The sequence below is a fragment of the Monodelphis domestica genome, chromosome 2 (assembly GCF_027887165.1).
Source record: "Monodelphis domestica isolate mMonDom1 chromosome 2, mMonDom1.pri, whole genome shotgun sequence".
Lineage (NCBI taxonomy): Eukaryota > Metazoa > Chordata > Mammalia > Didelphimorphia > Didelphidae > Monodelphis > Monodelphis domestica.
In genome coordinates, this window is record NC_077228.1 from 192,715,428 (window position 1) to 192,726,335 (window position 10,908).

Here is a 10,908-nt window from a genome sequence, read left to right on the forward strand (position 1 = left end):
TGTCCTAATGGCGGTGGGGGGAGTGGGGGGAGATGGTCACACTCCCGTCACACTTTGACGTTCTGATGAAGGAAAGGGATGTGCCCCCAGGAAGGGGCTGGTGAAGGAATCCGCTCCTGCTATCAGTCTCGCAGCTGCTTAGAGCTCCTGTTCCATTCCTGATTTAAAGGAAAAAGACGATGATTTCTGGGTGTTCTTTGGACTTGTCAAATCAAGTCAGGCTTGAGGAGGTTTTCTTTCAGATTTCTTTCAGATGGCATCCCAGTCCTGAGCTTGGCATAAACAACCAGCATTTATCCCAAAATGCCTCGGCGCAGGACTAAGGAAGCCCCGCTGTGAGTGGGGGCACGACTCCAGGAGACAGATGGAGCGCCCCCAGGCCAGGGGTTGCTGCCAGGCACCCAGCATCCCCACTGGGCTCACCCAGCCAGGTGTACCAGAAATTATTTCTCTGAAGCAAACGGCGGGGAACTTCTTTGGACTTGTATTTCATTCGAGAGAGGGATGTGCCTGGTTTCAAGTTCCACAGTAGAAGCTCTGCCTCTAAAAGGGACCCGGGGAGGGAAGGACCTTGAGCTTATCTTTGAGGCACCTTGGCTCGCCTAACGATGGGATCTCTCTGACGACACCAGGCAGATACCATGGGCTCCAGCACTGGCTTTGCTCTGGCTGCCCCCGAGCAAGAATTTAGAGGGAGGCATTCACATACGCGTACACATTTACCTCCTGTGTGTGTGTGCTCTCTGGTACAGGGATAGAGTACAAGGCTTGGGAAGATTCATCTTCCCGAGTTCAAATCCAGCCTTGGGCCCTTACCCAGCTGTGTGACCCTGGGCAAGTCACTTCCTGTTTGCCTCAGTTTCCTCATCACTAAAATGAGTTGGAGAAGGAAATGGCAAACCGCTCCAGTATCTACCAAGAAAAGCTCAAACGGGGTCACAAAGATTTAGGTACAAGGGAAACAGCGGAACAAAAAGATGTACATATATGTGTGCACACACACGTATCATAGAGTCATTCTGCACCCCAGGTGGGTTTGTGAAGGGTTCCCAGGGTATTTGTCAACAGCGGTGCTCTCAGAGTGGCGTTGTCCTTTCTGTTCAATTCTATCCAATTCAGTTGGAGCACCAGCTAGGTGGCGCAGTGGTCAGAGCCTTGGGCTTCTTGGGCATTGTGGATGTCTGGAAAATCTGAGTTCCAAATTCAGCCTCAGAGATGACTAGCCTCGGTGTGTGACGGGGCCTCTCCTGACCTCGGTCTGCCTCAGCTTCCTCGTCTGTAAAACGAAGGGGTTGGACTCCCGATCTCTAAGTTGATGATAGCTAGCAAGGATTTACTTAGTGCTTGTGTGTCAGGGAATGGGAGTACAAAGACAATAATAAAATGGTGCCTGCCCTGAAAGAGATCCCATGCTCCATCTCTGCCTGCATTCTTGTTAGAGATTCGGGGCTCAGGGAAGGGCACTTGGCTTTGTTCTTTTCCAAGGGCACAGGCTGCATTCTCACCCGGAGCGATGACTCCTGGCTCTCCCTACCATTGGTCACAAGGGATGGGGTGAGAGGAGAAATGGCTCACATGGAGGTCCGGCTTTGAGCTCTGCTAAACCTTTCCCCATAGCAGCCCTGGGTGGAAGATGGTAAATCACAGTAGACATTTATATAGCCCTTAAAGGTTTACAAAGCTTTTTATAGCCATTATCTCATTTGAAGATTTGATGGTAAGTACTGAGAAAGCAGGGAAGCAGCCTGAAACAGTGGAGAGAGCCCACTGGAGTTGGGAAGTTCTTAGGGAGGTAGAGCACAGGGAGATGTGAGGCAGATCAACTTCCATGGACACAAATACTAGGGGCTGCTAGACGGCTCAGGGCATAGAGCACTGGGCCTGGATCAAGGAGGACCTGGGTTCAAATGTAACTTCACATTCTTCCTAGCTGTGTGACCCTGAGCAAATCACTTAACTGATGAGCTAGCCCTTGCTGCTCTTCTGTCTTAGAGCTGGTACTAAGACAGAAGATAAAGGTAGAAAGAAAAAGAAAGGCAGGAAGAAAGAAAGAAAGAAGCTAATACTTGTTGGAAGGAAGGAAGGAAGGAAGGAAGGAAGGAAGGAAGGAAGGAAGGAAGGAAGGAAGGAAGGAAGGGGAAGAATCTAATATTTGTTTAAAAGAAAAAGGAAGGAGGGAGGGAGGAAGGAAAAGAAGGAAGAGAAAGAAGCTAATGTTGAAAAGAAAGAGGAAGGAAGGGAAAAGCTAATAGTTATTGAAAAGAAAGAAAAGAAGGGAAAGAAGCTAATACTTGTTGAAGAGAAAGAGTAAGAAAGGAAGGGAAAGAAGCTAATACTTGTTGAAAAGATTCCAGTAGAATTTGGAATTTCTTCCCAGGACTCCCATATATAATAATGTAATAATTTAGCAATAGTGCAGCATAAGGTGAGGCCAGAAGGCTACATTTGGTGTCAGAAAGATCTTGGTTCACCTCCTGCCTCAGTGATACTTACTAGCAATGTAACTATATACAATTTACCTAAACTTGTGACCTCAAGCAACTCAATGGGTTATTAACACTAAAGGTAACTTATGGGCCTTTGGTATTTGGCTTGGATGGAGGTCCTGAGGATAGTATTTAAGGGGCTTGATTTGCAAGTGTTTGATTTTTACCTGGACTTGTAATTTCAGTGATATAGGATTGAGGTGTCAAACTCAGGGCCCATCTCAACACACAACCAAATTAAAATAGAATTGGGAAATGTTTAACTAAATAAAAATGCAATACAACTGGATTCTGTTAATTTTTGGTTTTCTACGTTAAAACAGAGCCTGCAGGAATCTGTTTCTGTCTGATATTTTAATAAACCCTTCTGTGGTAGAATTGATACTAAGCATTGATTCCAAGGTGGAAGAGTAATAAGGGCTAGACGATTGGGGTTAAATGCTTTGCCCAGGGTCATGTAGCCAGGAAGTATCTGAGGCTACATTTGAACCCAGGACTAAGGAAAGCTAAGAGTCACTGAATTAATGCGTTTGATTATGATGCTTGAAAAATCTGATTTTTTTTTAGGTAGAGTTGTCATCCAGGATCACACAGCTAGGAAGTATCTGAGGCCATATTTGAACCTAGGACTTCCAGTTTTGGCACTCTTATCCACTGACCCACCGAGCTATCCCTTGTTATTCTTTTTTAAAATTCTGCTGGCTATAAGCAGTATTCTCTGAGTAGCAGCCATGTTGCTGGAAAAAAATTCTGCTGGCCCCATTGAACAAAGTCTGATGAGCTACACCCATGACCCAGTTCTTGCCTAGAGCTATATTATGTGAACTTGAATTTGAGTACCGGGTTATTGACTAGCTGTGTGATCGTGGGTAAATCATTTCCTTTCTTAGTTTCAGTTTCCTGTTCTATAAAATGAGAGAATTGGCCTAGGTGGTCCCCAGAGTCCTTGACAGCTCTGACATGCAATGACCAACATGCTTATTATAGAGCATGAAAAAATAACAGACAAGAAGAAACTGAGCCTTTGTGGATGGGTCCTTGACTTCTCACTTCCACTCACAACCTAACATCCATTTGAGTCGCCACTTTCCGTCAATTCCTCCTCTTCATTTCCGGCCTAGGCAACCTACCAACTCATGCATGCTGTGGCCGTTCTCGTCTAGGTCTCATCAGAGTGATGGAGACCCTCTCAGGACAGCCTCCTCGTTGGTTTCCCATCTCCCCATCCATCCACCTGACAGCTGCCAAATTGATATTCCTACAGTGTAGGTCTGACCATGCCACTTCTTTACTGGAGGAGCTGTGTGGACACCCTATTACTTTAAAAATGAAATGCAGGGGGCAGCTGGGTGGCTCAGTGGATTGAAAGCCAGGCCTAGAGACGGGAGTTCCTGGGTTCAAATGTGGCCTCAGACAGCTGTGTGACCCTGGGCAAGTCACTTGACCCCCATTGCCTAGCCCTGACCACTCTTCTGCCTTGGAACCAATACACAGTATTGATTATAAGACAGAAGGTAAGGGTTAAAAAATAAATAATTAAATGAAAATAAAATACAGACACCTCCATTTGGCATTTAAATATCCCCCTCCATCTTATCTTTTTTGTAGTTCAGTCATTCATTCATGTCTGACTCTTTGGGACCCCGCAGACCATACTGTCTGTGGGATTTTCTTGGCAAAGATACTGGGGTGCTTGGTTATTTCCTTCTCCTGGGGTCAAGTGACTTGCCCAGGATCACCCAGCTAGGAAGAGTCTGAGGTCAAATTTGAACCCAGGACCTCCCATCTCTGGGCCTGGCTCTCCATCCACTGAGTCACCCTGCTGCCCCCATCATGGAAATTTAGAAGGCAGACATTTCAAGACTTGTGCCCTCTAGTAACACACTCAGACACGCAAAAGGAAGACTGCCCTTTGATTAGGGAGGGGATGGGCTAGTGCTATTTTTCTTATTGCTCTTTCATGAAATCCCATTTGAAAAAACCAGTTGTGTCCTAAGAGTGGACAGGGGAAAAGCCATCTGTGTGTGGGAGCTCTGAACGATCCTATTGAGGGACCGGGGATCCACGGAGAACCTTGGATAGCTATGCTGGAGATTGTGAATGTGTGTGCTCTCTAAGTGCTCCATTAGAAAGCCCAATTGGCAACCAAAAGGTATATGTCCAGATGCACTGTAGACATGGATATATAATTATATGTGGAGCATATATATACACACAAGAACTTTTATCCTATGAGAAGGCAATCAGGGCTTGTTTCACTGATGCTTTAGACAATCCTCCAAGTTGGAACTCTAGTTGGGGTGAAATTCACACAAAAAAGAATTGGCTTTTCCTCCTTTTGTGGTTGCTTCTCAATATGGGGGATTAATATTTGACTTGCAGACTTTGCTTTGGGATTTGATTCTCCTTTTGTATTACTGCCACCTCTAGGTTAGCCTTGAGGAGTCAGTTACTATCATTTGAAGAATCCTCCAGAGTTGTGTCAAATTTTACAGCCCAAATTTTTTAAGATGGTTTTTTCTTAACATTCAGGTTATATATAGATGCCCTAATCTAGCATAGAGCCATTCTAGAATGATTTTCATTTGAATGCTATGAGACAAGCAATCTGTCAGTGCTGCCTTTTATTTTAAGTTTTATGGATTACCCCCCCCCATTTTTTCCCATTTATTTATTTAAATAATTAATTAAGAATATTTTTCCAAAATCACATGATTCATGTTCTTTCCCTCCCCTCCTCCCACCTCTTCCTGGAGCCAATGAGCAATTCCACTGGGTTTTACATATATTATTGTTCAATTCCTTTTGTTTTTCACAAGATATGTGCATACTTTTGCTTTGAGCCCTTTCTTGTAATAAAAAAAAAATTCAACAAAATCAGTTGATGCATTGGCTACACCTGCACATGCTACATTTTGCTCTTGTAGTGCCTCACTTTCTTCCATAAAATTGTTTAGTCATTTCATTCATATCTGACTCTTTGTGACTCCTTTTGGGATTTTCTTGGCAAAGATATTAGAGTAGTTTGCCATTTCCTTAAAGTCTCATTTTACAGATAAGGAAACTGAGGCAAAAAAGAGTTAAGTGCCTTGCCCAGAGTCACACACAAGCTAGTAAGTGTCAGAGTCTAGATTTGAACTCAGGTCTTCCTCACTTTAGGCCTGGCTACAGGTATTACTTATACGTGTACTTCTTGCATTTGTCCATTTTTCCTCCCTGTGCTAGTGCTTCTTGTCTTTTTGTTCATTCATTCATTGGCATTGAGGACTGAAAATCTCTTTCTCAGGAGGTCAGAGACTTAATATCTAAGCCTTTGAGGGAACAAGAGAGGCAAAAATAAGGTCAGATCTTTCTTGTTTATCCCAGGTGAGGTTTCTGCTTTTTAAAAAAGAGCTGTAGCAAAAAAAAAAAAAGGAGAAGAAGAAGAAGAAAAAGAAGAGAAAAGAAAAGAAAAGAAAGGAAAGGAAAGGAAAGGAAAGGAAAGGAAAGGAAAGGAAAGGAAAGGAAAGGAAAGGAAAGGAAAGGAAAGGAAAGGAAAGGAAAGGAAAGGAAAGGAAAGGAAAGGAAGAGAAGAGAAGAGAAGAGAAGAGAAGAGAAGAGAAGAGAAGAGAAGAGAAGAGAAGAGAAGAGAAGAGAAGAGAAGAGAAGAGAAGAGAAGAGAAGAGAGAAAAAGAAATCCCCCAAACAAAGCTATGAGCTTTATGCTAACAGAGCATGGCAGTTCCCACTCTTCCCTTGAGAGAGCAAAAAAATCTCAGCTATATCACAAGGCACAGTCAGGAAGCAGCCTCCAGCAGACACTGTTTGTCTAGTTGGGTCGTACCAGAAGACTTTGAGACCAGCTGCCCCTCCACACGTGTTCCTTGGCAACGTGTGTCCTTTATGTAGTCACCTTTCCATTTGTGTCCCCTGGCTACATATTCCTTGTATGTGTTCCCCTACCCACGTTCCCCATAAGCACTCATTTTTTCCTCATTGATGTTTTAATTTATATATATAAACATATATAATATGTTATTATATATTATATTTTGTACTCTATATTCTATATAGACACAATATATGTGTACATATAAATATATAACAAATATATAATATATAACTATACATAAATATGTATATATAATATAAAGTAAATACAAATATAATGTATACATTTATATTATATTAACATCTATAATATGTGCATTTTATGTTTATCATATTCTGTATTCTATATTATTATGTATAGACAAATAATATATGTGTATATAAAAATATAACATACAAATAAACACTTAATATATGTGTATATAAATATATAAAATATAAAATAAATATGTATAGTATATATTTTGGTATTGTATTCACATATATATAATATGTGTATATTATATTGTATGCTATATTATCACACATATATATGATGTATATATAAATATAGAACACAGAAATATATACACAAACATGTGTATATACATATAAATATGCTATATAATATGTACATTTATTTTGTATTAACATATATAATATGTGTGTATATAAATACATATAAGCATATATAAAAACCCTTTATCTTCTGTCTTAGAATTGATACTAAATATTGTTTCCAAGGCAGAAGAATGGTAAGGGCTAGGCAATTGAGGTTAGGTGACTTTCCCAGGGTCACAGAGCTAGGAAGTGTATGAGGCCAAATTTGAACCTAGGACCTCCTATGTCCAGGCCTGACCCTCTCTCCACTGAGTCGCCTGGCTTCTTTCAAGACTCGCCTTCAAAACCACCTCCTCCCACACAAGGTCTATCCTGATGCCCCAGTTTGCTTCCCTGCCCTTGGAAATTATCTGGTAGTACCAGTGCTCATTAGTTTTGTTTGCATACAGCTTCTCGGGGAAAGAGGGGCTAGTAGCTTGTGCCAGAAAAAAGAGCATCAATTCAAAGGCTAAATCCTAATTAGAATCTAGAGGGAGTGACTGAAAATTGTTCTGGTGATTAATGTGTCGAAATTAATTAAGTTTTCGGTTACACGTAGAAACAATTTTTAGCATTTGTTTTCTGACATTCTGACATTCAAATTCTCTCCCTGCCTTCCCTCCCCTCTCCTCAGACGGTAAATAATCTGATATCGACTATACCAGTGCTGTCATGCACTGCATATTTCCAAATTCCTCACGTTGTAAAAGAAGACATATCTTGCACATACAAGAAAAACTCATGAAGGAAATAAAATGAAAAAATGATATACTTTGATGTGCATTCAAACTCCAACAGTTCTTTCTATGGCAGTGGGTAGTGGGTAGCATTTGAAATTCACTAGTATGGAAATAGGTACGAAGTGATAACATTTGTACAACCCAATGGGATTGCTTATCGGCTCTGGGAAGGGGGAGAGAAGAGGGAAGGGAAAGAAAATGAATCATGGAAACATGGAAAAATATTTTTAAAAATAAAATTAAGATGAAAAAGAAAGAAATTAATTTATATGTTAATCATCACTAAGCAAGTTTTGAAGCAGTGGACCTGGAGTGAGGAAGATCTCAATTCAAATCCCAGCTCAGCTATGTGACCTTAGACAAGTTATTTAACCTCTCAACCTCAGTTTCCTCATCTACAAAAATGGAGATGATAGGGGGCAGTGAGGTAACTCTGTGTATTGAGAACCAGGCCTAGAGACAGGAGGTCCTAGGTTTAAATCTAGCATCAGACTCTTCCTAACTGTGTGACCCTGGGTAAGTCACTTGACCCCCATTGCCTAGTCCTTCACTCTTCTGCCTTGGAACCAATACACAGTATTGATTGACAGATTTTATTATAAAAATAAAAAATGGGGATAATAATTGCACCTACCTCTCAGGGTTGTTATGAAGGATCAAATGAGATAATATTTGTAAAGTATTTTGTAAGCCTTGAAGCACTATGTAAATGCTAGCTATCATTATTACTAGTCTGTGTTAAGCCTTTTAAAAGCATCTGCAAAATAAATATTTGCCAAGTGGTATTAAATCAAAGATAGGAGTTTCCTCATCACAATATCTCTCTGGCATCTCTTTTTTCCTTTGATGAATTTGCTGAATCATCAGGGAATGCTTTTGTGGGTTGCTAAGAAATAAATGTCTGAATGGAAAAGGAAGCTGATTGGTCTTGTGTGCAAAGAGAGGGTTAATGCCACTCTGGTACCCACATACTCCCTAGATCCCCGTTTCCTCATCTGTAAAATGAGAGGTTTGAATGAGATCACCACTGAGGAGGTATAGAGCTGAAAGGGACCTCAGGGTGATCCAGCCCCATTCCCCCATCCCCTCCCAATCTTTCATGACTGAAATTCCATTAGCAGCATTGCATTGCTTCTCATTAAACATTCTGTTCACCAATCAGGTCCTTTTATCCCTGGAGCAGATCTTTAAGTCCCTAACAACTTCTACATGATTCGTTTGGCAGATCTGTTCTTCTCAAACCAGTGAATAGATGAAACAATGTGTATAAAGCACTTTGCAAACTTTATGCCATTATGGCCAGATGTGCCAAGCACTGTGCTATTTGCTGAGAATTCTGAGACAAAAATGAACTACAGGCTCTGCCTTCAAGGAGTTTATAGCCCTTTGAGTTTCTTTTATGGACTGGCAGAGACAGAGGGAGAGTTAGAGACAGGGACAGAGAATTTATCAAAGGATAGGGCTTTCCTCAGCCTCAGTCTACTCATTATTCACTGTAATTCGTTTTAAGACCAACACCAACATTAATTCAAAGAGAAAAAAAGCTCAGAGAAGTGTGATAAAGCTCAGGTGCCCCTGAAAAGAGAGATGTGGGCAGAAAAAAGGAATGGTTTTGTCTGTAAAAACAGACCTGGACAGTTTGACGGTCAGGGATTGGCCTGGCCCTAAGCAGTTTGGATGGGGATTTCTTCCTTCTTTTGCCCTTACCTGAGCTAAGCCTCTGGCTAATGTGAATTAATTCCACCAGGAGGCAATGTTGGTCTGTGATTCCACTACCTACAGATTCCCCAGGGAGCATTGTTCTGTCCATGGTCAAGTTCAGTAAAATTATATTGTTCCATTTAAATGCAGAGGTTCTTAACTTAGGGTCTATGAGCTTGTTGCTCTCTCTCTCTCTCTCTCTCTCTCTCTCTCTCTCTCTCTCTCTCTCTCTCTCAATGGATAACTTTCAATAAAATTTATTTCCTTTGTTTTATAGACAGATAGATATCTTGTATACCTTTTTAAACATTATTCTGAGAAAGGATCTATGCTTTACCAGATTGTGCCCAAGGAGTGCATGATATATAAAATAAAAAGGCAGGGAGACATAGTATTGGAAATTTGAGGTGCAAAAATGTCCTAAAGAAATAAAACTTTTACCTCATTCCCTCCTATCTTTCTCTTTTTTAAATTTTTATTTAGAATATTTTTCCATGGTTACATGATTCATGATTTTTCCCATCTCTCTTCCCTCTTCCTCTTCCTTCTCCCCTCCTGGAGCTGACAAGCAGTTCTACTGTTATACATGTATCACTGTTCAAAACCTATTTCCATGCTATTTCAATTTGCAGTAGAGCAATTCTTTACCATCAAAACCCTAATCACATCCCTATCTAACCATGTGATCAATCATATATTTTTCTTCTGTGTTTCTGCTCCCACAGTTCTTTTTCTGGATGTGGATAGTGTTCTTTCTCATAAGTCCCTCAGAATTGTCCTGGATCCTTGTATTGCTGCTAGTAGAGAAGTCCATTACATTCGATTGTGCCATAATGTATCAGTCTCTGTGTACAACGTTCTCCTGGTTCTGCTCCTTTCACTCTGCATCAATTCCTGGAGGTTGTTCCAGTTCACATGGAATTCCTCCAATTCATTATTCCTTTTAGCACAATAGTATTCCATCACCAACATATACCACAATTTGTTCAGCCATTCCCCTATTGAAGGGCATCCCCTCATTTTCCAATTTTCTGCCACCACAAAGAGTGCAGCTATGAATATTCTTGTACAAGTCTTTTCCCTTATTATCTCTTTGGGGTACAGACCCAGCAGTGCTATGACTGGATCAAAGGTCAGGCATTCATTTAAAGCCATTTGTGCAGAGTTCCAAATGGCCCTCCAGAATGGTTGTACCAATTCACAACTCTACCCACAGTGTAATTAATGTCCCAATTTTGCTGCATCCCCTCCAACATTTATTGGCCAGTCTTCTAGGTGTGAGGTGATACCTTAGAGCTGTTTTAATTTGCATTTCTCTAACCAGGAGGGATTTAGAACACTTTTTCATGTGCTTATTAATAGTTTTGATTTCATCTTGTGAAAACTATTCATGTCCCTTGACCATTTGTTGATTGGGAAATGGCTTGATTCTTTGTAGATTTTAGTTCCTTATTATATAATTGAGAAATTAGACCTTTGTCAGAAAATTTTGTTATAAAATGTTCTCCCAGTTTGTTGCTTTCCTTCTAATT